Source organism: Nannobrachium achirus (genome assembly GCF_963921795.1).
Source record: "Nannobrachium achirus genome assembly, chromosome: 7".
NCBI classification, from domain to species: Eukaryota; Metazoa; Chordata; class Actinopteri; order Myctophiformes; family Myctophidae; genus Nannobrachium; species Nannobrachium achirus.
The window spans coordinates 49,509,414-49,535,913 of record NC_137816.1 but is presented as its reverse complement, the minus strand read 5'-3'; the positions used below and the strand labels follow the sequence as shown (position 1 = coordinate 49,535,913).

Genomic DNA, 26,500 nt, shown 5'->3' with positions numbered 1-26,500 from the left:
TTAACCTGGAGCGGAACATTTGCCAAAAAATAGCCGATCTACAAGTTCACAACCCGTCGTGTTGAGCTTGTAGATCAGCTATTTTTTGGCAAAGACATTTCAAAGAGAGTGAGAAAAAGACTATCAAGTATGTATATTATAAGTACCTTTTACCAATTATAGAGGGTTTAAGTGGTACCGGATATGCAGCTCGGCAAATAAAAGGTGAATTGATCCCAGTGCATGACTGAGGACGATATCACAATATATTAAATCTCCACGATACGATTATCGTTTTTTATCACGATAAACGATAATATTGCTTATCGTCATCCCTAATGCGCGCGCACACACACACACACACACACACACACACACACACACACACACACACACACACACACACACACACACACACACACACACACACACACACACAATACACCTTGTGAATTTATCCATTTGTAACTCAGAGAGTGTTAGACACACAGAATACCTGAGCAAGGTGGCCGACCCAAAACAAAGAAAAATCTTGACTAGTCTTGCAATCGAGAAAGGACGTCACAGGCATACCTGGCTCCCTAGAGAAGACAGACTTTGCACCCACTGCACACAAAATGAAGTGGAAACTGAGCTACACTTTCTAACCACCTGTCCGCTGTACCAAGACATCAGAGACACATACTTCCCACAGATCATAACCACCCAAGGAGAGTTTGAAAATATGACCAATGATGAAAAACTCCCATACCTGCTGGGTGAAGTAAAACATTGTGCAAACACAGCAGCAAGATTCGTGAGCTGCTGTGATAAGAGAAGGATATCAAATGGAACCCAACCACCTTAAAAACCATTGTATATATATCCCTGCTCTGCCTGTACGTTACCGTGATGCATGAAAACTGTTTTCACCTGTACATATTTTGTTCTGATTGTATTGTGTACACTTCTGCTTTGGCAATGTAAACGTATGTTTTCTCATGCCAATAAAGCCCTTTGAATTGAATTGAATTGAGTGTACGAAATGTAACCGTTACGCGTCCATTTGGTTACATTTGTACATACTTAAATGAACACTTTTTTTTGGAGCTGTGTGCAGCTCCCTATACGTGGCTGTGTGGGTCTGTGTGTGTGTCTGTCTGTCTGTGTGTCTGTATGTAGCCTGACTTCGGCGCGTAACTAGTGCCGCACCATTTACGCCACTCGCGCAATATATACATCAAAATGTGCGGCTCGGCCGGGAATGGTGTTCTATTACCTTTCGTTCCGATCCGCCTTACCATGCCGACGTAATCGGCAAAAAACGACGCTTAATTGTCCCCATTGACTTATAATGGGACAATGCAAGAAATCACTTTCAAGTATTTTTCTCTCGTAAACCATAGGAGCTACAGTTTCAAACCTCGGAGAGGAGATTCATAATGATTTTAAGAATGAATTGAAAAATAATTACATCACTCGGCCTCATGGTGGCGCTATAACGGCCCACTTTACGTTTTGCCCCGTAACTCTTGAACCGTAGATCGGAAAATTAAAATTCTTTTTTCCCTGGATTCCTTGGGTCAAGACGCATCTCCCCATACAGGCCACGCCCATTTGCGCCAGGATAGATTTTCCGCCATCTTGAATTTTCTCCAAAACACACTTTTTGCTCCTTTTCCTACATATTTTCTTCAAATGTCACAAAAATCGGTACACATGATCTACACACACACACACACACACACACACACACACACACACACACACACAGCTCCACTTCACACGGGTGTGATTTTTTTTTTTACATTTCACTGTGCACTGGTAAGAGATGACTGGCACGGATCAAATCAGCAACTCACAATAACTCAACGACCAAGGGGGAATATTTTTCTCCCCCGAGTGCCAAAGAGACTCTTATAAAAACCTGCTTATGAAAGGATCCCACTGGATCCAGTGACACAAAGTCACGGCCCCAAGGCTACCCATGCTAAGCCCGGGAAGGAAGAAAAGTGCAAGTCATTGTCTTATTGTGGAACAACAAGCTGCCACCTTGAAGTGTGTGTGTGTGTGTGTGTGTGTGTGTGTGTGTGTGTGTGTGTGTGTGTGTGTGTGCGTGCGCGCGTGTGCGTGCGTGTATGTAGTGAAGTGAAGCCTTCAGGACGCAGCCGCGCCCCTGACAAAACTGAGTTCTCACATGGAGACAGAGAGAGACAGAGTGAGGGAGAGACAGAGAGAGAGAGAGAGAGAGAGAGAGAGGAAAAAAAGGGAAGCTGAGAGACAGGAAGGGAGAGAGACAGAAAAACAGGAGAGGTTGAGAGGAGGAGAGCGATCAAAGCTGAGTGCAAAACACGCACATAAACAATGACGCACACACACACACACACACACACACACACACACACACACACACACACACAATCGGAGATCCAGCTAACCCGTTAGCACTGCAGGGCACGGTTAACAACCATTGTGCGTCCCAGTGTTGTCTCTAAACAGATGATAAAGTCAAAAGACGTTTATTAGGCACGTTGGCCTCAGACAAAATATCCTGATTAGAATTCTAGAAACGTAATTAATTGCTCGATTCACTGAATGAAACCCCAAATTTGTAATGTAATCAAAACAACTGCTTTTCAAGGGGTTCTTGTTCAATTTAATTGGAAGAGAGCGGGGGAAAGAATCCCTCTTGCGCTGAACAAATGAACAAATGAGAATCAAATTAGGCCCGAAATCCAACGATTCTGCAAGTTTTATGACATAGAATGAAAAAAAGAAATCGCAAATGTTTTAAAGTACAGACACATTCTTAGAATAGACGGTGCACTCACTGTTGAAAGATGTCTTCAGCTCTTTGACATAACTGCTGTAAGCCCTGAAAGACAAAGGGAACAAAAAAAGCAGAAACATTAAATGCGTTGTCATTCTATCACATACATTGCATTACTTTGCCGTGAGAATATAAATGGAGCTTTCCAGCCATCAGCCACAGAGTGACATGATCAGAACATGGTTGCATTTATGCATAATAGCAACGGTGATGAATGAATGCGTCCCTGTTCGGGCCCCCCGAGGGGACGAAGCCCCAAAACTACCCTGATATCAAAGCAACAGCCTCAGCGCTCATTTATGGTCAACTGACACATCAAACAAAAACCAGTGTGACGTCGGAAACACAGCTGCGGCCGAGCACGCACACACAAACGCTCACGCAAAGGACACACACACACTCACACACACACACACACACACACACACACACACACACACACACACACACACACACACACACACACACACACACACACACACACTCACGCAGAAATATCTTTCTCCCTGGGCCCTTTCTTGAAAAACCTGTTTGTTCGAAATAGATCCAGACACTGGAGCTTTTTGGTGTGAGGATATTTTCCCCAAACACAAGACGGTTCTTGCAGAGAACCAAGGCTCGGCGGCGTTCTCACGCCCAGCTCTCATACATTGTCTGTGAGCTCCTCTTGTCTCCTCAAAGCCACAAATCTGAGCTGAGCAGCAGCAACACCACAAGCAGGGCTTATGTGACACAACATGCGACAAGCGACTATGATGCCACTATTTCCTCTCACTACAGACTGGAACACCGCTAACGATGTCGCACTGAAATGAGGCCCACACACACACACACGCACGCGCACACACACACACACACACACACACACACACACACACACACACACACACACACACACACACACACACACACACACACACACACACACACAACGTACCGGTATATACAGGGAGCCAGAGACACATGGACACCCCCACAAACATTCACAGACACATGGGCACATGTTAAGGGAGGGAAACACACACACACACACACGCTCACACACGCACGCAAGCATGCACGCGTGCACACACACACAAACACAGGCACAGGCACACATTTTGTCTAAACCAACACGAGTGTTATAGCACATGTGCGGGGAGCCAGCTAACAAGGTTCTGTTGACAGTAAACATGTCCATCTGGTCAACGGCAACACGACGAACGTTGGCGGGCAGACGCCTTGTCAGCACAGAGACAGGGTTGCTTGGCTCTTTAAAATAAATACTTGACTTTTTTTATTTATTTCCATGATTTTAACATTTTTGGGGATTCTGTGGAGAAAACAGAAGAGGTTTTCTTTCTTTTTCTTTAGCAATTTCAACAAATGACAGCCAAATAAACCAAGAGCATTCTTGTCTTTACAAATGAGGCTCATACCGGACCGGTGCCTGACTGTGTTTAGAGCACTGACTGCGACGCACGGTATCCTTGACATCACATTTTCATGGGAGGCCTTGTATTCCATTCATTTCAGTATAGTCTGAAAATGTACCTGCAGAAACTTAAACTTGCTTGAGATAGGAAATCTAACATAGTAATTAGAAAAGTATTATATCTACGCCAGACTAGTTTGGGTTGCAGACTGCGCAGCCTCTGGCTGCCCAGGCGGGCTCACTAACCACCAGTGGTGTAAAGTAACTAAGTACATTTACTTAAGTAATGCACTTGTGTAGATGTTTGAGGTATTTGTACTTTACTTGAGTAATTCCAATTTCCAATACTTGCACTCCACTACATCTCGGATCCAAATATTTTACCTTTACTTTTACTCTGTACTTTTTAGCCCTATTTTATACCTTGGCTATTTGAAAATAGCAATGCGACGTGTTGTGAGCTTGTAGATCAGCTATTTTCTAAAATGTTGTACTTTTACTTTTGGTACTTTAAGTACATTTTCATGCAAACACTTTCATACTTTTACAAGTACATTTTGAATTCCGGACCCTTTATTTGTAACAGAGTATTTCTATCTTGCAGTATTGATACTTTTACTTAAAGTAAAATATGTGAGTACTTTTTCCACCATTGCTAACCACTCAGCTATGGCCGCCCTCTATGGGCTAAAGTGAAAGCCCCCTCAAGCCCAATGCATTGCATACTATACCAGAACAGCTGGCTACCAAGTCAAACTACAATTATGACATGGGTCAGAGCTTCAGGTGGACGATCTCAGAACATTTTTCGGTTGTTCTGCGCGACTGCGCCTCCGCGATGTTTTGACTGGCCGAACTAGTTCAGCTACTGGTGATTGGTCAGAACAGAAGTTGTCAAAGCAGCGGGGAAGGGAACTTCAAGGAGGTACAAACACCTCTGAAATATCTCTTCAGTGACCATTCATAAACACAACCTATCGCAATAAAGGGTAAAACCTCCACAACTCAGGTATTAAGAGCATTGGTTCTAGTCAGTGGCTCGACAGGAGCCGTGGTGGATGGGATATGGCTTTCAGAACACCCACATGTTCTGTGGCGGTACATATTACATATTACAGTTTTCCAGAGTTTTTTTTGCTTATTATACAGAGAAGTACTTTGGAGTAGAGTTATTAACCTGCTGTAAACAGTATAGAATATTTCTTTAAAAATGCATATTAAGCAGGAAAAGAAAAATGAAAGCCTAGTACTATTAGGACCTACTACATCGTTGGTTTCAAAACAACGTAAATGAACTGTGCCTTCTTACTAGATTCAGTATGTATGTAAGCACACACAGTCCATGTTGGAATGGACAGCATTCTCTTTTAGCTGTACTTCTCCTTCACTTGTATTTCACTTTTGATGAGATGTGATCCTTTGATCGGTCCATCAATTAAAACAGTCTCGACAAACGCGCTAGCGACCGGGATGTTTAAGACAAAAGATATCAAAGCACATTTGATTCATGTTTGGTTGAGTGAGCAGTGAGCACTGCTGTCCAGCCTGTTCAGTGTCCACTTTGGCTTGACAGGATGGCTGAGATCTCTCTCACCTGTGGCACACAACCAACAGAACACGGTACATGTCCAGTTTCCATTTTAAGAGCTTCAGAAAACCTCACCACACCTGCTCATTGATTTATGACACATAATTACCTTGGCTGTTACCTTATTTTACAGAAATCTTTGCATTTTCCTGTTATTTTCGTTAGAATAGATGAAGAGTAATGAAATCCTAATGAACAAAATGAGTAATGATTATTGTTTACAACATATTCCTCACATATTCCTACAGTGCTTTGTCATTGTAGTGTTATTAAACAAGAAACCTCTACCATATTACAAGCCAATGTCGCTCTTACTTCCGCTGACTGAAAGTCAAATGATTACTGTCGCATGGGTTGACGAACAACATACTAAGCTTTGCGATACTTGTGGAAAACCACTGATCGCTCAATGTGAAACTAATGTTTTGTTTTCAATCCAAACCAGTAGGGCTGTCACGATTATGACATTTTACATGACGATTAATTGTCACTCAAATAATTGCAATTAATGATTTAATTGTGTATTTGTCATTGACAATTACATTTCTGTTTGGTTTGTAGGCTTTGAAGTTGCACATGGCAGATATGGCACATAACCTAAATATGCAAAGAAATTACTGACATATTTGACAACTCACAACGCGTCACGATGCACGATGCGACGCGTCACGATGCGACGATGCGACACGTTGTGAGCTATTTCCACTATTTCCACTATTTTTTAAATGTTTGAACATATATAAACATTTTCAAGATGTAAACGATTATGACGATTATCATAAAAATTAGTTGCGATTATGTCAAATAATTGCGATTAGACGATTAAGTAATAATTGTGACAGCCCTACAAACCAGTCAAGGAGGCTCTTGTCATAAGCAACACTGAGACACGCCAAACTATTTCCAAGTGAGTTGAGGAACAGACAGACTCAACAGATAGAGAGCAGCAGAGCATGGCAGTCAGAGGAGGGCAGCAGTGTAGTATCATGCAGTGGTGTAAAGTAACTATTAACTAAGTACATTTAACTTTGAGGTACTTTACTGGAGTATTTCCAATTTCCATTATTTTATACTTCTACTCCACTACATCTCGGATACAAACATTGTACTTTTACTCCACTACAAGTAGGCATATTTAAAAACTTTACTTACTAGTTACTTTGCAGATATAAAATTATAATATTATAAAACCTATTTTATACCAATAGGCTATTTGCAAATAGACTATCTATTTTCAAACATTTTGTACTTTTACTTTTGGTACTTTAAGTACATTTTGATGCCAACACTTTCAAACCTTTACTCGTGTATATTTTGAATTCTGGACTTGCAGTATTGATACTTTTACTTGAGTAAAATATGCGAGTACTTTTTCCACCCCTGCGACTGTGTATAGCACCTATATGTCACTGAAGACCAAAATGAATTGTTGAATTGTCATATTGAACTGTCGAATATGATGAGACCATTGAGAATTCAATGTCAGGCACAATGTGGCCAAAGCTGTGAACAGACAATGACATGCAATGAGGGTAGTATGGTTCCTTTAAGTGTAAAAAGCATGTAGGCTAGTGCAAAGTATATAGCAGCCATTACAGCTCAATTTAGCACCAAGCAGTGACAGATGTCATCCACACCAACAGTGTTTGTGATAATGGCACTGATCAAACCATAATGGTCTATAGCTCTAGTGCACGCACGCACGCACGCACGCACGCACGCACGCACACACACACACACACCTATACTGGTAGATGTGGTTTAGCAGGACCCTTTAGCTCAAACCTGCGGTTTACAACATTAGCAGGACACCACTTTCCACTTGCTTTACTAATATGTGGAGCATGTCAAAAAATCTATTTTGAGCCATAGAACACATATTTCACTTCAAAAGTTGAATAAACTCAACACAACTCAAGTTTTAACAATCTGACAAAATCCTACATTAGGAGGACATTAGATAATTAGGTTCTAAGCTCCGCCCATGTGAATTAACAGGACTAACTACATTAACAGGACAGCTGCAATTAAACACATGAAAATATGTCACTGCAGGGTATTTAAGGGTCAAATGTGATTAAATGTGACATAGCTAAACACAAACAAGGCATTCTATTGATGTTTTTAAATCTCTTCCTAAGACACATTTGTTTTTTCGCTGGCTTTTAATGTTCCTTAATTTTCCTGCGCAAATCGCTACACAGTATGTCTACACTCATGTCATCAACATGGATCTGTCCCATATAGCGCCCCCATCAGGCAGATTTTTTCAAACACATTTTTTGACACTGCTCCTACACATTTTGCCCTAAAATCACGAAAATCGGTACACCCCACATTCTCTGAGCCAACCAAAACTATACATTGTCCACACAACTAGGAACCAATGCCAGTTACATCCGTCTTTGTGTATACATGTGACCTGACGGTCGCTTATCTCCCGATTAGGGAGTCTTACTGGTAGGCCTGTTTGTCATTTATGCACCATGTACAGCACTTCGGTCAATGTCTCTTGCCTACAGTGGTGTGTTACTGTTTCAACACCTGACTTGCCCTCAGGATCAACCATACAAGTGGAATATAAGCCAGTAAACATGCAGGACTGGAATGACATCGATACAAAGCTCACTAACTAAGTGTTGTTGGTGCCACTGAGATGGTAAACTACAATTCAATGCAATATGACTACTGTGTGTGACTTAGCAGGCCTGAGAACAGGCTGAGAGATGTGATTTCAACATCTTCAATGTTGAGCTACTGTTAATAAAGTTCTGCAGTGAACAAACTAGCATTTTCATCCATCTTGGTCGAAGGGGGACATTGAAAATGTCATGACTGAGGGGTCAATAGACTTAAGCTTTGTGAAGTTAACTTTACAGCTCGTCTGTTATTCTTGACTTCTTTAGAGATTTTCATAAGAGATTTACTGGAAGGGTTATAAGACCAAAAACTATAGCTGAAAAACACACCAATCATGAACAAGGTTCAACATTTATTTTTTGTAGGACACAGGAATGTAGCCCTGCCCCGCTGTAATCAGACAAAATTCGGGGAAGACCGCCAAAGCACCTCAGACCGTAGGGATGGGACAATATACGATATTATTTATATTTATCGTGATAAAAAACACTCACAATAATCATATTGTGGAGATTTAATTTATCGTGATATCATCCTCTGTCATACACTGGGATCAATTCACCTTTTATTTGCCGAGCTGCATATCCAGTACTATTTAAACCCTCTATAATTGGTAAAAGGTACATAATATATGTACTTGATACAGTAGTTTTTCACTCTCTACCAAATCTCTTTGCCAAAAAATAGACGATCTACAAGCTCACAATGCTTCGTGCTGCGAGCTTGTAGATCTGCATGATTACTGCATGATTGATCTGTCGCAAAGCCCTCTCCCTAACTGTGAGGATTGGACGACAGCGTAGCAAAACACTTCCACCCAAAGTTGGCTCCCATAACCCGCTAAAAAGCCCGTACCTTGGCCCCCCATCGACCGGGAGAGACGGGGCCAGCACCCAGGGGGTACCCAGGGGCCCAGCCACCGCCAGGGCTCCCCACGGACCCCCTGGGAAAAAAATATGGGAAAATAGTCAAAAGTAGCCGATCATAAATGTGACCCGATTACGGAGTCTTACTGGTATATAGGCAAATTAATATCAAAAACATTTATATTACATTATTACGGCCATGGTGAAACGTTGCTGCTGGGGGACCTGCTACAGTGATTATAGCTACCCAGAACATTTGAAGGGAGCATTTTTCAAATCATTTTCCGAAACCAAAATCTGCCTTAGACTGCAGCCTGTCGATTGTAGGTATAAATTATCGATACATTTGTTGTTTTTGGGTCAGTTTTAAGTGCACTGCAATTAAGCAATGACATTGTTTTTTCCAGCGGGTAAATGCACAGGAAGAAAAATTAAGTGAATCTTTAAAATATAGCAGATCCACAAGTCTAGGTATGCAGGTCGCCGGTTCGATTCCCGATCCGGACGACCTTTGCCACATGTCATTCCCCATCTCTCCCCATTTCCTGTCTGTCTACTATCCTAACAAATAAAGGCATAAAAAGCCCAAAAAACTAATCTTAAAAAAAAAGAAAGTCAGGTCTGAGATTTATCACCCAGCCCTACTTTAATGTTGAGTTACATGTTGTATGACATCATTTTTGTAGCTGCAAGGAATAATTATGGCAATTATAATTTAATAATTGATTTGCAGTATCTCATAAGCTACAGTGCGTTACTGCATCCCCATTATTCAGTTGCCTGCAAATGTATAAATAGGCTACTTTTTCCAGAATTATGTTTAATACCAGCGTTAGTCCAGAAACACCCACATTTACATAAATCAAAACATCTATTTTCAATAAAGTAGTAAATGAGGATCTCCCTCAATTGATCTTTTCGAGAAATTAAATAAAGGTTGAATGAATGCAAATCTTTTGTATTGCTAAATGCTCATGATGTCCCCGAACATGCCATGACAAGGCAAATGTTTTCTTTGGATATTAATGTTATCACCACCGGCACCACCAAGATGGTTACTTTGTCAACTATCATTATTCTGATATTGCTACCATGCTGTTATGTAAAAATGTTCATATTCTGTTCACACAGTGGTTCTCAAAGTGAATTCCAGGTTGGAATCCACTTTGAGAACCACTGTTCAGGCCCAGGGACTCTGACACTGTTGTTTTTGACAACAAATTTTGATTTAGTTTTGAATAAAATGTCATTTAATTTTAGTCATAATTTAGTGACCTGAAGAGTTTTAGTTTTAGTCTAATTTTAGTCGACTAAATATCATACATTTTTAGGCGACTAAATCTACAGTTCATTTAGTCAACTAAAATGTATTTTGGCAGGCCTTGATGGCATCGTAATGAGTGATTTTACACTTGGTTGTGTGCTGAAAATAGCAGATCTACAAGCTCACAACGCGTTGCGCGACACGTTGTGAGCTTGTAGATCTGCTATTTTCAGCACGCAACACTTGAGAACAACCAAACATAAAATGACTCTCTACTCCACTAGTCCCTCCCTAACGTTTTAGTCTAGTTTTGATTTTGTTGACGAAATTGTCAATATAATTAGTCTTAGTTTTAGTCATCACAGCTTAGTTTTTATTTAGTTTTTGTCAGTGAAAGAAATGCAATCGACAAATACTTTTCGTCATAGTTTTAGTCAACAACATCTACACTGCTCTGACAGTACAAATGGAACCAAATGAACACTAAGTCTCATGATGCAAGGTTAAATTAACATTATCTGTCTGTCTGTCTGTCTGTCTGTCTGTCTGTCTGTCTGTCTGTCTGTCTGTCTGTCTGTCTGTCTGTCTGTCTGTCTGCCTGCCTGCCTGCCTGCCTGCCTGCCTGCCTGCCTGTTTGTCTGCCGATTGTTAACCAATTTGAGTTAAGCTCTCCTCCACTCTTTTCAAAGATTTCACCTTGTGCAGGGAAACCCTTTCACTCATTCTTTCCACTGTAGCCCACTTGCTGATTACTAGCTTGCAATGCAATCAGCCACTGATCAAATTCACCTGTGCTGCCTGCCCATCCCCCATCTCCCTCACTGCACTCACTCAAAACTGTGTGAGTGAGAAGCTGCCCCTCCCCCCACAGTCAGTTGGTTTGTTTGTATGCAGTCTGTACAAGGCAAGGCTTTAAATACTGTGAATATGTGTGAAAGTAAAGCCTACGTGTTACTTTATGCTTAGGGTAGTCTTACTAGTGACTATATACAAATGGAACCAAATGGAACTCATAATCTGTGTAATCTATGCACATGGCTTATTTTTTTGTTCTGGTTAGTTAAAGCAGTGGTTCTCAACCTCTGGGTCAGGGAATTATTTTGGGGAGGGGGTCCCCAGATGATTATCTAAATGACTGTGCACCATTGCTTTCTCTCTGAACAGTAAACATACAGCATAAGGTTTAAGTGTAAGGGTATCTTCAGATTTCTAAAGTACCCTTCCGTAATCAATGGGGGCAATTTACCCCTTTTTGTGCAGATATATGACCGATTTGTTGCATGTCTGAGTCATCATGACATCACTGAGATGCCATAGACTCCTACCTACCCACTGTCTGACGTGACCTACCACTGCCGGATGAACCCACGCACACGCGCACATGCACACGCACCTCATCCCGGATTGTATAACAGATTTCTTAAGCCCGGTTCACAATGCAACATGCTAGCCCAGATGATCCTTTTGCCGTCCTATAACCTAAAAGCCTAACATGGGTTGTGACAGCACTGAGAGTAGAGACGTGCTACAGCCAATCAGAGAACAGGACAGGTGGCTTGTTTGATTTAATTCACACATTATTTTCTTTTATATAATTAAAAGACTGTTTGTCTGTCTGGATCAATCCAGTGATATAACTTTAATAATTCTCGTGGGCGAATCCAGGTGTGACAGAACACTCTCAATGGAGCTATTGTAGTCCAGCCTGAGGATGCAGTAGCCTAGACTCCGAACCTCTTCAGGCGATAAAAGCAATATAGTTGCAAATTCTTTATCCTCACGTGCGTTGTGTCCCACTTGAGCTCCTCTTTATTGTGTACTTCAAGGAACTTGTGTACTTCAAGGAACTTTAAATCCCTGCTCCCTCAAGCAAGGAGATGAGGATTAGATTTGAGTCTGGAGGAATCAAGCAGGTTAGACTGATTGTAGTCCGAGCATTTCAGGCAAAAAAGTGTGCGATTCCATCAAAATACTGCACAAACTGGCCGGACTATAGTAACATTGTGTCACATATGAGGAAATGGCATATTCGGGACAACCTTGGTAGTAGGCTAATAAGGCTATGCTTTATTCAAGCCAAACGAGACACTCTATTTGGTGCTTTATGATCCCACAGGGAATGCTACAATTTGTCAATCAGTGTCATCACCGATAAACAAACTTTTACTGCACTGTTTTTACAGTACAGTAAAAGTACAGACAGTACAGTACAGACAGTACAGTTCAGTGATAAAAGGTCAAGGTCACAAGCTTATTTAGAATAATTTGACCTTAGAATTGTAGTAAGCTACTTTGGTGTCATATACTGTATCTGAAGGCTAGTGAAGTCACTGATCTACAAGATGTACACACAATTCGTAACACAAGAATTTTGCCTATACTGTGTAATACTGTGTAGAGGAATAATTCTAGAATCAGTATCGGGATTTAAAGGGATACCGGTATTCCATTTAAAAAAACTCTGCCTTGCATGGGTCTGCCTCCCCAGGCTCAGGGCCTCTCCCCACACACACCCATTGTAACTTCAAACTCCATTATATTTTTTTCTGGTGACTCATACTACCCTCCTAATACATGAGCAGGCCATGTTTTTTTTCGATACAATTTTTCATTTATTTGTAATAATTTTAATTTTTCAAATTTTCCCAAAGAATTATTAAAAATAAATGAAAAGGGTTATTGAGAAAACACGGCCTTCTCACGTATTAGGAGGGTAGTATGAGTCACCAGAGAAAAATAGTGTGTGTTTTTAATGAAGTTTGAAGTTACAATGGGTGTGTATGTGGAGAGGCCCTGAGCCTGGGGGGAAAGATAACATTTACATCAAATATATAAATATTAAAAACTGTTCAGGGTGTTCATAAAAGCCTGATTAGATGATAAAGTGACCAAAATGATCTGTAGGCTTGAACTTAATTAGCATTTTTACCCAAGGGTAAAAATGGTGCCTGGGTGCCTGCCTACATCCCTCGTTAACTTAAACTCATATGTACTGTACATGATGTCATGGTCATGATGTGGTCATGTGATACTGTATATAGGAGCTACGCTGATCAGCATACATGACTGTGCAGAGCTGCTACCAGTGGTGCTTTGGGGTTTTCTTTTCAGGGCGGACGGTCATTTATTGACGTCACATGCACGAGCGCCTTTAGATGTGTGCGTGCTAACTAAAAGTTTGCTTTGAACAAATCTCATCTATCACAGTAATGGAGCCAGGTAGCCTGAGACACGTACAATGCACATACAGTCACCGCTGGAAACCTACAGTAGGTGTTAAAGTAGCCTATCCATATGAATAGGGGGGTATGTGCAAGCCCACCACTCACTGCCTGCCTGGTAAACCTGTTATGCGAATAGCCATTTGATTACCATGGTCATCACTTGTATAGCTACACATTTTTAAAGTGACAGTTTAAGTACTTTCTAATACCTCTAGAGTGACAGTTTAAATTAAACATTGGCCAAATTGACAAATATTATGCAGAAATTGTGAAAATAGCCAATCTACATCCTCGTGAGCATGTAGATCTGCTATTATTATTAATTTAGGGGGTTGTGTCCTGAAAAGGTTGAGAACCACTGCATTAATCCATTTAGGCCTGGGGCCGATTCTAAAAATGCCTTTTAAATCCGGCCAAGATTTTCATTAAGAAAACAAATGCAATTCATTAATAAAAAATAGAAACATGTAAGAACCACAAAATGTACAGTCAATTGGATGAGTGGTTTGTAAAATATGCATAGCCTCCTTGGAGTGAGCTAAAATGTTGGCAAACTTGGAAAATGGACATTAATATAAACGTGATTTTTTGGGACGTTTTGATTAATTATTACACAAAATAACAATACAACAATTGCAATATCTGGTTAAATTTGTATAATTAAGAAACATTGTCTGTATGTTATGCAAATCATGTTGCAGGCCCATGGTGTGGCAAACCACCAACATGGTAGACCCCTGAACAGTGTTTATGCCAAGTTTAGTGTGGATTGGAGCAACGGTGTGCCTGTGGCAGCCAGGGGCCCCTGGGAGCCACATTGGGCCCCTTGTGTTGCTATTATAATGGCCGACCCCTGAACGGTGTTTGTTCAATCAAGTTTAGTGTGGATCAGAGCAATGGTATGCCTGTGGCAGCCAGGGGCCCCTGGGGGCCACATTGGGCCCCTTGTGTTGCTATTATAATGGCCGACCCCTGAACGGTGTTTGTGCAATCAAGTTTAGTGCGGATCGGAGCAACAGTGTGCCTGTGTCAGCCAGGGGCACCTGGGGGCCACATTGGGCCCCTTGTGTTGCTATTATAATGGTAGACCCCTGAACGGTGTTTGTGCCAAGTTTAGTGTGGATCGGAGCAACGGTATGCCTGTGGCAGCCAGGGGCCCCTGGGGGCCACGTGGGGCCTGTGGTGTTGCTATTATAATGGCAGACCCCCAGAACGGTGTTTGTACAATCAAGTTTAGTGTGGATCAGAGCAACGGTGTGCCTGTGGCAGCCAGGGGCCCCTGGGGGCCACATGGGGCCCTTGGTGTTGCTATTATAATGGCAGACCCCTGAACGGTGTGTGTGCCAAGTTTAGTGTGGATCGGAGCAACGGTGTGCTTATGGCAGCCAGGGGCCCCTGGGGGCCACATGGGGCCTGTGGTGTTGCTATTATAATGGCAGACCCCTGAAGAGTGTTTATGACTAACGTTATTCACCCAAAATGCTATGTCATTGAAATGTTCATAAAAACATGTATGTGCATTAACAGGACTCTGACACCCAGCCAATCAGGTGCTTCAAAACATACACTGTGTGTGAATATTCATGAGCTTGTGTATGAACATGCAGTAGCATTACACAACCTATGGGGGCGCTGTTCAGACACAAAAAAGTCGGGTGTATGTGTATTAACAGGACATCAACAAAAAAAGGTGAATTTGGGCTCTCTAGACCAATAGAAACACTTCTGCTATTTCAGAATTGTCCATGAATTAGCAGGACACAAGTCCTGTCCTGCTAATCCAAAATGTCCTGTTAGTGTGGTGTGTATTCAGGCCAATTGTCCCGTTAAACCACATTTACCAACACACCTACACACACACACACACACACACACACACACACACACACACAGGCACTGATTACTCATAGCAGTTAATGTAACAGAGAGGCAGGGTAGGGTGAATTCATCTGCTTCAGCGTTTTCATAAAGGCTTGTTATTAGTGGATGATTAAAGGATCTTTGCTCATACGGCTTTCGACACAGGAAAATCGAGTGGAGAGACAGGTGAATTACGCTGGATAAGAAGGCAAATGCTGTCTGCTATCATTTACCTGACTGAGAATAAGGCCGCATTGACCTTGTTTTATTGTGATCATACATCGTTTCCCATTGATATTGTGTAGCCGTGTTTCTAACACTCAAATATGTTGTTTTAAACTTTCTTTTTTGTGCATTTTCAATCTGTAGATCAGGGGCGTCACTAGGGGTAGGAAAGTGGGACTGAGATAATAGGGCCCAAGGTGGTGAAGGGGCCTTAACTATTTTATACTTTAGCTATTGAAAAATAGCAGATATACAAGCTCACAGCGCGGCACCGAGTGCCGCGCTGCGAGCTTGTAGATCTGCTATTTTTGAAAAGTCGTGAAAATGTGTGCAAATCTTTGAATATATGTATTTTTTAAGCGAACATTTGTAACTCAAATTTTGCTTCTGGGGGGTCCCTGGAACTCAATATTTTGAGATGGGGTTCCGTGGCCAAATACATACCATTTTGGGGGTCCTTCACATGAAAAGGTTTGAGCTCCACTGACATCAAAACATAGGTTTTTCAAAAAACCCTCAGAAGGATTTGAAATATTCAAAGATTTTAATGATTTTTCAAAAATAGCAGATCTACAAGCTTGCAGCGCGGCACTCGGTGCCGCGCTGTGAGCTTGTATATCTGCTATTTTTCAATAGTTAAAGCACAGGGGCCCCACAGTGAATCCTTGTACCCGGGGCCCAGAATTTGGTGCGACACCCCTGCTGTAGATGCATCTGTATGTAATATGATGGCAGTATCTTTTCAGGTCCAGACCCAAAAGAGAGATTAGACGTTTACCCGGGACCCAAACTAGTGAAAATAGCAGATGCATTAAACAGTGCATTACTGTATATTACCCTTCCTATTTCTATGATTCCTATTAAAAAGCATTTTCTCTCCAGCTAACTGCTGGAAGTTATTGTTATCGTCATTGTCAAGAGGTTCCTAGTGTTGGAACTGGTTTGATCTTTGTAACCGACCAGCTTATGTTGCTATGGCTATTAAGATCAACAATGTCCTGACAACGTTTCACGCATCTATTAACAACATACCTAGAAGTCCATGTTTTTTGGGGGTGTGAGGTGGGGGGGGGGGAGGTTTGAAGGTCAAAGGGCATGCAATTAAGGGTTGCATTACTTTTCAGCAGGAGTCTACTAATAGTCTGTGGAGGCCTATATCAAGAGTCAAAATCAGTTTTAATTGTTATTTATCTTGGCTATTTATTTTTAACCTTGACAGCCAGCCTACATATCATTATTGGACAGTTCCACTTCAATGAAGGATTGTGTACGTACATTTTCAGACTACGGGCTACTTGCGTCGTTAACTTAGCCTTCATATCTGATGTCATCAAAATATGATTATGAAAACATTAAAAGCCAATTGAATGAAACATTTTGAGAATTACACTTAGCCTATATTTGAACTAAGACAATCTGTTTGTAATCTGGCCGAATGATAGTCTCTCTCTCTAAATGTGCCGTTCATAGATGAGCTATTACACATCCTGTGAAGAATCGATCAACAAGCTCACAAATGGTCACATGGAGTAGAGCTTGTAAATCATCTATTTTTGCAATAAATAAATAAAAAACAATGTTTGAAGATTTTCACCTAAATGACCCAAAATTTGTATGGTTAAACAGCTTGAGTGAAGAGAGTGTCCAACAATTTAACGTTCTTCAATTCTGCAATAACCTGGCTGGTTAACTCTTATTTAGCAGGAAACAATACACCACAAAGCTGCCAGAGGACATTACAGTACCTTGAAAGAAAGAAAGAAAGAAAGAAAGAAAGAAAGAAAGAAATACGGTACAAGTTCATATTCGGATTGGACACCATGGAAGGACCCAATTTGCTTCTGAATGTGTGTTATAAGGTGCATGAGCAGTGGTGTAAAGTAATTAAGTACATTTACTTAAAAGTCAAAATGAAATAAAAAATGTTTTTCCAACTTTTAGAGCATATCTGTAGTGATAATATGGCAATACCTGACACTGGATGCCAAAAGAAGTTCGAGTATTTGTGTATTATTAATGAAACAATTAGAGCCCTAAGCCCAGCCCCTAAACAGAAAAGTCTTGCGTGATGACGAACATCAAGAAAATGTCAAATTCACAGGGTCAGAATGACTGACAGGTCTGTTTCAATCAACGTCATCTACTTCAACTTCAGCGACTACCCACGAGCCGCTGGTTCGCGTGTCTCCCCCCTTCCCCCCATGAGCCAGTCTGTTGTGCTGGCTTGCCTCTGGTTCAGCCAATCACAAGCCGCGGCCAACATCTGATGTCCTATGAACACAAATTTGTTTCCGTAGCCGCTGCCTTGTCAGTCTATAGCGCAATGCTGTGATACTGAGCGCCAATCGTCAGCCCGCCCGTCTTTACATATTAATGTTTTCTATGAGTTATGGCCTGCCTACTTTTTGACCGTCAAATCACATTCACCCAAGTGCTCTGTACCTCCTTTCTGGACCGTTTCAGGAGGAACTGCGTCACTATAAGGAAGTGGAGTGAGTGGAAAACTTGGTTTCATTTAGTCTTTAAGTAAAATTTTGAGGTATTTGTACTTTATTCGAGTATTTCCAATTTCCAATACTTACTTCTACTCCACTACATCTTGAATCCAAATATTGTACTTTTACTCAATTACTGGTAAGTTACATTGTAGATTTGATTATTTTTACAAAACAAACATTGACCACTTCAGCCCTATATGGCCATTTGAAAATAGACGATCTACAAGCTTAGATCTGCAATTTTCAAAAGATCTTTATACATTTGAAAACTTGAAATGGGACATTCTGCATAAGGAGAACTTTTATTTTCACTACTTCAAGTACATTTCTATGCCAATACTTTTACGCAAGTACATTTTGAATTCCAGTAATTCTACTTGTAACAGAGTATTTCCTGCATTGAAGTATTGATACTTTTACTTGAAGTAAAACATGTGAGCACTTTTCCCACCACTGGTTATGAGGTGTGACCGGGCTCAGCGAGGTGTTGCGTTCATCCCTGTGTCTGTGAGCTCTGTGGCTCTGACTGCAGCAGGGCCTTGTGGGAGTTCACTTGTGAGACTTGGCTGCAGACATTTTCCTGAAGCCCCCAGAACAAAAACAGGCAAGTCTTGACAGTCTGTCCGCCATTGAGTCGTCACACAATCAGTTGCAGGAAACCAATCCCTAAATAGCAGTGATTCATCTCTTCATCATGCACAATGCCAGTACACAGTGCACAAAGAAGCTCTCTTTCTGTCTCTCTCTCTCTGTCTCTGTCTCTCTCTCTGTCTCTCTCTCTCTCTGCCATACCCTATCTCTCACACAGTACGACTCCCCCCCACCACCACCGGTGCGGTCTTGCGTTCTGCTTAAAAAATAAGTGCTTCTCCCAGCTTTTCTTTGCTCTGTGATTTACTGGCAGTGTTTAACTGCAGGGCAGCATCTTTTATCGTTACATGATCTGGAGCTGAAAGCTGACAAAATGGAATCTGTGTGTGTGCGAGTAGACCTCTGTATGTGTGCGTGTATTCAGGGCAAAGAAGCGCACAGGAGTGGTGGGGGGTGGACTGGTAGGTTGGGGATATGGGGGATATAAAGAACCTGTCTGTGAAACGTTTGTCTAAGTGCAATTCAAATCCTCACACAGCGTTTTCTCAAACGGGTGCGTGTGTGTGTGTGTGTGTGTGTGTGTGTGTGTGCGTGTGCGTGCGTGCGTGCGTCTGTGTGTGTTTGTCAGATTCCACTAAATGGTTTCTTCCGTGACTTGATGGAGCAATGTCCCATCTCAAGGGAATGGGTTACACCACACACACAGTAAAGCGCTTTGAGACCAGCGAGGAGCTCGGGACATTAGTGCAATCCACTGTGTGTGAGAGGAAGGAAACCCTTTGAAATACCACGCTCTCTCTGCTGTTAGTTTCTGTGTGTGTGCAGACTGTGCACGCACTCACGCGAGAGCACGCACGCACACACGCACGCACACACGCACACACACACACACACACACACACACACACTCACACACACACACACACACACACTTACGCTTACTGTGTACATATTTGTTTGTGTGAGTGTACTGTACACTGTATATGTACCGGTATGTATGTATGTATGTATGTATGTATGTATGTATGCATGTATGTATGTACTGTATGTATGTATGTTTGTATGTATGTATGTATGTATGTATGTACAGTACACTGTACAGGGCTTGACATTAACTTTTTGAGGCACTTGTCTTCTGGACAAGTACATTTCCCATTCACTTGTCCAGGCACAAAGTCACTTGTCCGGATATAAATTTGCGATTTCACAGTCATTTCTTTTTCTGTTTTTTTTTGTTTATTTGACAAATAATTAAGACCCCCTTGGCCCCCTCCGCTACACAGTCCATAGTCTGCATACAGCACAAAGCTGCTAGCAGCATCACAGAAAAAGTAAAACCAAGAGCCACTTGTCCAACGGACAAGTACATTTTTAATGAACTTGTCCATAAAGATGTATTAGTTGTCCCGGACAACAGGACAAGCCTTAATGTCATGCCCTGATGTATGTATGTATGTATGTATGTATGTATGTATGTATGTATGTATGTATGAATGTATGTATGTATATGTATGTGTAATTAGATAGCATGTTGTGTGTAGACTGTTGTCAGGTCATTGTTGACCTGGCATCCTATTATAGTGTGTATAGATAGCTTCAATGTACAGGTTATAGATTTGTTTGGATTATTCTTTAGACTGACAATAGGTTCTTGGCGTACCTACGATCCTAGATTACTATTGTTATGCATTTGATGTATTTAAGCTGTCCTTGCTAATTGTAAGTCGCTCTTATTGTAAACTATAAATTGTATGCAAGCGATTCCGAGCACAATAATCCACTACATGTCTTATATATTATTCACCAATGGGCACTTGTAGAAGACATCACTGAGACGATGCGCAGGATAACTGCTAACTGGCCTTGTCGTCGGTTACCCGCAGCACATCAACAGAATCAAATTGTAAACAAACGTACCAATCGGAAATTGTACGGCAGAGTGAACTCACAGATCATCCCACAGATTGTGGAGGTGGTAGGAAATTAGCACGGGCCTATACGCACTAGAGATGGGACGATATGAACATTTCATATCACGATTATTGTGACCAAAGAAATCACGATTTACGATATTATCGCGATAATCAAAATGCATTATCCTGGGGTGGAACCTTTGCCGAAAAATTGCAGATCTATAAGCTTACAATGCGTCGCAATCGGCTATATTTTGGCAAAGACATTTGATAGAAAGTGAAAAAAAAGACTATACCAGATATGCAGCTCGTCAAATAAAAGGTGAATTGATCCCAGTGCATGACGGAGGACGATATCACAATAAATTAAATCTTCACAATACGATTATATCGTTATATCGTTTTTTTACCACGATAAACGAGAACATCGCTTATCGTCCCATCCCTAATACGCACGCCATTCTGGTCGGGGTGTGTCGTCGTTACAGCCTGGATGATCCATCCAGATGATGTTTGAAGGTCAGCGGAGCTACCAGCGATGCAGCTGTCACACCTCTTTCCCCCTCCAACCCCCCGCCAGCATCCTGGCTAACTGGCCTCTTAGTACATACAAGTGACGAGGGAGGGCTGGGGCCAAGGCCAGCTGAACACGCCTAAACACGGACTGGACTTGTAATATGACAGCCGGCCTCTGCTGGAGAAAAAAAAAGGAACGTCCTGCTGTGGGTGCACTGCAATGTCTGGAGTGTTCTGTTCATTTAAAGATGGCGTGCCATGATTCCCCCCCCCCCCCCCCCCCCCCCCCCCAAAACATGATTATCAGGAATTATGATTATACTAGGAGGATTTTTTTCCAAAAAAGTGTACAGAAAGAGTTAAAATTAGGTTTTTATGTGGCCACACCCACCAGTTCATTAAGTATGATGGTGACCCAGCTGAAGTTAGTCACACCCACAGTGTTGGGTGAACGGTAAAAGGGGAGGGGATGATTATATGATGTCATTTTATCTGTGTTTTTGGATCGGCACTTTTGACCCACAAGGTGTCAGCCTCCAGAAAGAAACCTCAAATACAAAGGGAATACATAATTGCTCATAACAACCACACCAGGGGTTCTAATGAAGTACTGTCAACCTCCTAGACACATGAAAACCAGAAAAAGTACAAAACTATGGCAACACCTCTTTGACCACATGAAGGCTTGCGTCCCTCCCTGTTCTGGGTCATGCCACTGGCGAACATTCAGTAAAAGAAAATAGGCAAATATTCGGCGAAGATAGCCAATCTACAAGCTCACAATGCTTTTGTGAGCTTGTGGATCGGCTATTTTCACTATTTGAATTACAACAAAGTATATAGTGTTAGTGTACAAAGTATATATGTGGAGGACTCTGCGAGTCACCCTATATTGGGCTGATGACATTACACTGACAATAGTGACAAGAAGACCAAGATTGCCAACCTAAATTCAATGCACAATGTGGGGGCCACAATGGGAGGTTAGATTGACGCCATGAGGGAACTGAGAGGTCCCCGGCACAATCCCTGGTCCTCCTGTCTTCGTGTTGAAGTGTCCTTGAGCAAGACCCCCCCCCCCCCCCCCGAATTCCAATCTGATTAGCGAGCTGGTGGCTTGCACACTATAGCCTCCAACTGTCACATTCACAGCTTGTGAAAGTGAGTGTGGATGGTTGAATGTAACGCACACGGAGTGCTCTGGATAATGGTTGCTATAGAAATGCAAGCCATTTACCAATCACAGAGCCTATATTCTACAGACTGTCACGTCTGCTGTATGAGAGGATATGGTTACACAGTGTGGAGGTGAGGGGAGTGCACACATGTTGTGTCCCGTTTGGTTTCTGTGTTTGTGTCTGGTGCTTCTATTAAATGGATCTGCTGTCTTCTCCATCAGGGAGTCAATAAAGAGCCCCTCCTGTCAAATCCTCAGGGCACGTGTGTGTGTGTATGTGTGTGTGTGTGTGTGTGTGTGTGTGTGTGTGTGTGTGTGTGTGTGTGTGTGTGTGTGTGTGTGTGCGCGTGTGTGTGTGTGTTTGGGAGAGCGTTGTGTTGGAGGCAGAATCTAAAGTACTCTGACAGGTGAGTGATTGAGTGCTTTCATTTTCCCTCCAGTGACGACAGAAATGCACACGCACGCACGCGCACACACACACACACAGACACACACACACACACACACACACACACACACACACACACACACACACACACACACACACACACACACACACACACACACACACACACACACACACACACACAGAGACTGGAGGATGAAGAGAGAGAGAGAGAGAGCTGTTGTTTCCTGAAGGATGCTGTTTCCTGCCTGCATGCTTAAATTAGCTCTAAATGTTTGGATTACACACGGGAGCTCTCACAGAGGATTTAGCAGCCATAGCCTGGAGGCCAGGGGATGTGTGGATGTTTCCATCTACATGCAAACGAAACTCTCTCTCTCTCACTCAGACGCACACACACGCAAAGCACGCACGCATGCACGCACGCACGCACGCACACACACACACACACACACACACACACACACACACACACACACACAACTTGTCTCTTTAGATAACACACAAATATGGTCGTTGTCGGGTGGAAACCTTGTATGTACAAAACTGTTTGTTTTGTACTTATTTTAAAGATTTGTTAAACTAGTGAAAACGGGGAAATCCTGCTAAGGCAAACGCCGATAAGGCAAACGCCGATAAAGCAAACTGGGCAAATGTACTGCCCGGGTCTCCTACCGTAGTGATGAATAAAGAATTTTGAGCAATACAATGGTTATATGTCACAGTTATTGTCCACGACATTGCAAGCGGCGCAAAGGCCAGCAGACCTTGGTCCTGCACGAGTGCCCGCGAAGAGCGGGCCAGGCCGCGCGGCCGGCGGAGTGCCGCGCGAGTTATGAAGCCGTGGTGAATGCAATCGTTATATTTATGCCCAGGCCGTAAGGCCTGGGCAAGCGCACGATAAACGCATGAATGGAATCATGAAACGCGATGCAGGTGAGCTCACATTTTACCATAACAAAAGGAGGTTTAGTACATTAGTTTGCCTTATTGGCGTTTGCCTTATCGGCGTTTGCCTTATCAGGACGTGCCCGTGAAAACAGCCGATCTACAAGCACACAACGCCTCGCACCACGAGGCGTTGTGTGCTTGTAGAACGGCTGTTTTCACTACTTTTGTGCGATGGCCTTGTATGATGAAGCAGTGCTTTAAAAATGTACAAATCTGAAACTTGGAGATACAAGGTTTCTGACCGACAGTGACGATATGTTTACAGAGACGTGCATGCAGCCATGCACACTCTCATAAACTCTCAAATACACACACACACACGCTCGCACTCACGTGAATATCACACATCACACTAAGGAAACTGCACACATCCCATACATCCTACCAAGAGGGTGGATTCACTTCCACCGCATCAAAAAAACGTACTCTGAAAGTGCTATTCTTATACACCAAGACAAAGATTATCACACTGCCTGCTGACAAGCCTCAACACAGAAAGGAATACTCCCACTTCATCAGGTTTCTACAACCGGGCACCATGTTCTCACATGGGACTTTGTCAAGAAGAGTGCGGTCTGGCTGGTGGTGGAGATTGGGGGGGTTGGGGGTCTGTGTGTGCGATGTACCACCAGACCTTCCCTGCTCCATAAAGTAATGGAGAGGAGGAGGAGGAGAAAAAAAGACAGGGGGGAGAGAGAGGGGGGGCTTGGGGGAGGTCAGTGCCCCCCCCCTCCCCTTCAACCTCAGATAAAGGCCTCTACCTCCTTTCTCACTGGCTTCCCGAGCCCCTGCCAGGATCGAGAGGCGTCTCACGTTACAGCTGTCTCTCAGAGTCATCGTTCAGACAGAGAAACAGAGAGAGAGAGAGAGAGGGAGGGAGGGAGGGAGAGGGAAGAAGAGAGCAGGAGAGGGAGAGAGGGACAATGCCACAGCACCAGGCACATTGAGCAGGCTAGGCTTTCATGGCTGGATAGGAGAAAAACAACAACAGCCGGAATGAGGAGCACTCACTGCCATACAGCTGCACAGTGGAAGCTTCATTTAACTCTGAGAGTGTACAAATATTGCAAAATGTTCACACTCGTCCGAGTTAAAATTAACGTTCCGGATTTTACTGTGTGCACCTGAGGCATTATGGCTTAGTTGGTAATGTAAATGAGAGTGTAGATATTCACTAAACTCTAAAAGCGTTCTGAATCTGTGAAAAGTACCCTGTCCTTTTCATGGATAATTATCTCTAGATGTTATGTGAAAAGGCCTGAAGCAAAGATTTTTTTCCCCAGTTGCGCCTCTCCTCCTCCGTGTAAAACAGGTGACATGCTCCAACAATTTCCTCAAAAATGGTGCCGTTTGTTTCTCTAAATTCTCTTTCAGATTCTTTTGAGTGAACCGAGATTATGACATCTGTCTGTGGGTTCCTTTATAGGGGTCTAAATTGACCTATGGACATCTGTAACTCTGACAGTGTACAAATGGAACCAAATGAACCCTAACGGCCTCCTGTGAATCGTTTTATTTTCATTTTTGTTTATTTTCTTTTTATTTCGTACAAATGGTTCATTTGGTTCCATTTGTACACTGTTCCATTTGAACCAAATGGTTCATTTGGTTCCATTTGTACACTGTCAGAGTTAAGGGGAAACCTTGAAATTAGCAAGTTTGAGAAACACTGGCTTAAATGATGAGAACGCAAAGACTGCCCTTGGTCCAATAGAAAGTAGAGTAGTGCTTCTTTTATTAGATTAGGCTTACTTGTTCAGAACTCCTCTCACACAGAGGCTCTATTTTTAACCTTAAAATGCTAAAAACAGCAGCTTGTTCCAGGACCAACAGCGGCTAATCCAGTGACTGACTGCTATCTCTGGCCGCCCCGTGAACAAGGCGAGGTTGTGTAGTTAAGCACCGAGCAAAGTTCAAGTCAACGTGATTCTCTCTGTAGTCTGAATGATTCTTTCCAAATGGAAAGAAGGAAAGAAAGAAATGATAAAGAGATGAGTTAATCATAGATTTTGTATTGTCTTAAAGAATGGCCTTGTTGTGTATGATCTATTCGTAACAACAGCGCTCACATAAAAATGTACAACTGATGATGACATGTTGTACATTGGGCTATTTAATCTCAAATGCTCTACTGCTCCCCTATATTTTCTTTTCCTCTCTCTCATCTCTCATGTTGTACAGTTGGAGTTAAATATTTAAAATTCTGGCTCAGCTCGGAGCGAGCTTTGCCAGCACAGCTAAAATAAAAGCCTTTGTGGCAGCAGTGACCAGATTTTAAATGCTGAAGAAGATCAATAAAAAGAGGGCTGTCGAGGCACAATCTCATGCATGTATGTGTGTGTGTGTGTGTGTGTGTGTGTGTGTGTGTGTGTGTGTGTGTGTGTGTGTGTGTGTGTGTGTGTGTGTGTGTATGCACTCTCTACCAGCACTGCCTGTGTCAATGAGGGTGCTCTGATAGCAAGAATGCCAGTTTGTGCACGCGCGCGTGCGTGCATGCGTGTGTGTGCATTCATCTTTAACAGCCACCAAGGCTCTCTAGTTCTTTGCCTGCTACAGTACCTGCCTCTATTTTCTATAGT

The 26,500-nt window shown here is 42.4% G+C and overlaps 1 protein-coding gene across 5 annotated transcripts in view; it reads right to left on the bottom strand.

The window, feature by feature from the left end:
- Positions 1 to 26,500, bottom strand: part of baz2ba (bromodomain adjacent to zinc finger domain, 2Ba) — a 134,043-nt gene that overhangs the window by 101,615 nt on the left and 5,928 nt on the right. For all 5 annotated transcript variants that reach the window (XM_080730562.1, XM_080730565.1, XM_080730563.1 and 2 more), the window contains exon 2: positions 2,790 to 2,833. The gene's annotated coding sequence lies outside the window, so the exon portion shown is untranslated. The remainder of the gene's footprint in view (positions 1 to 2,789; positions 2,834 to 26,500) is intronic.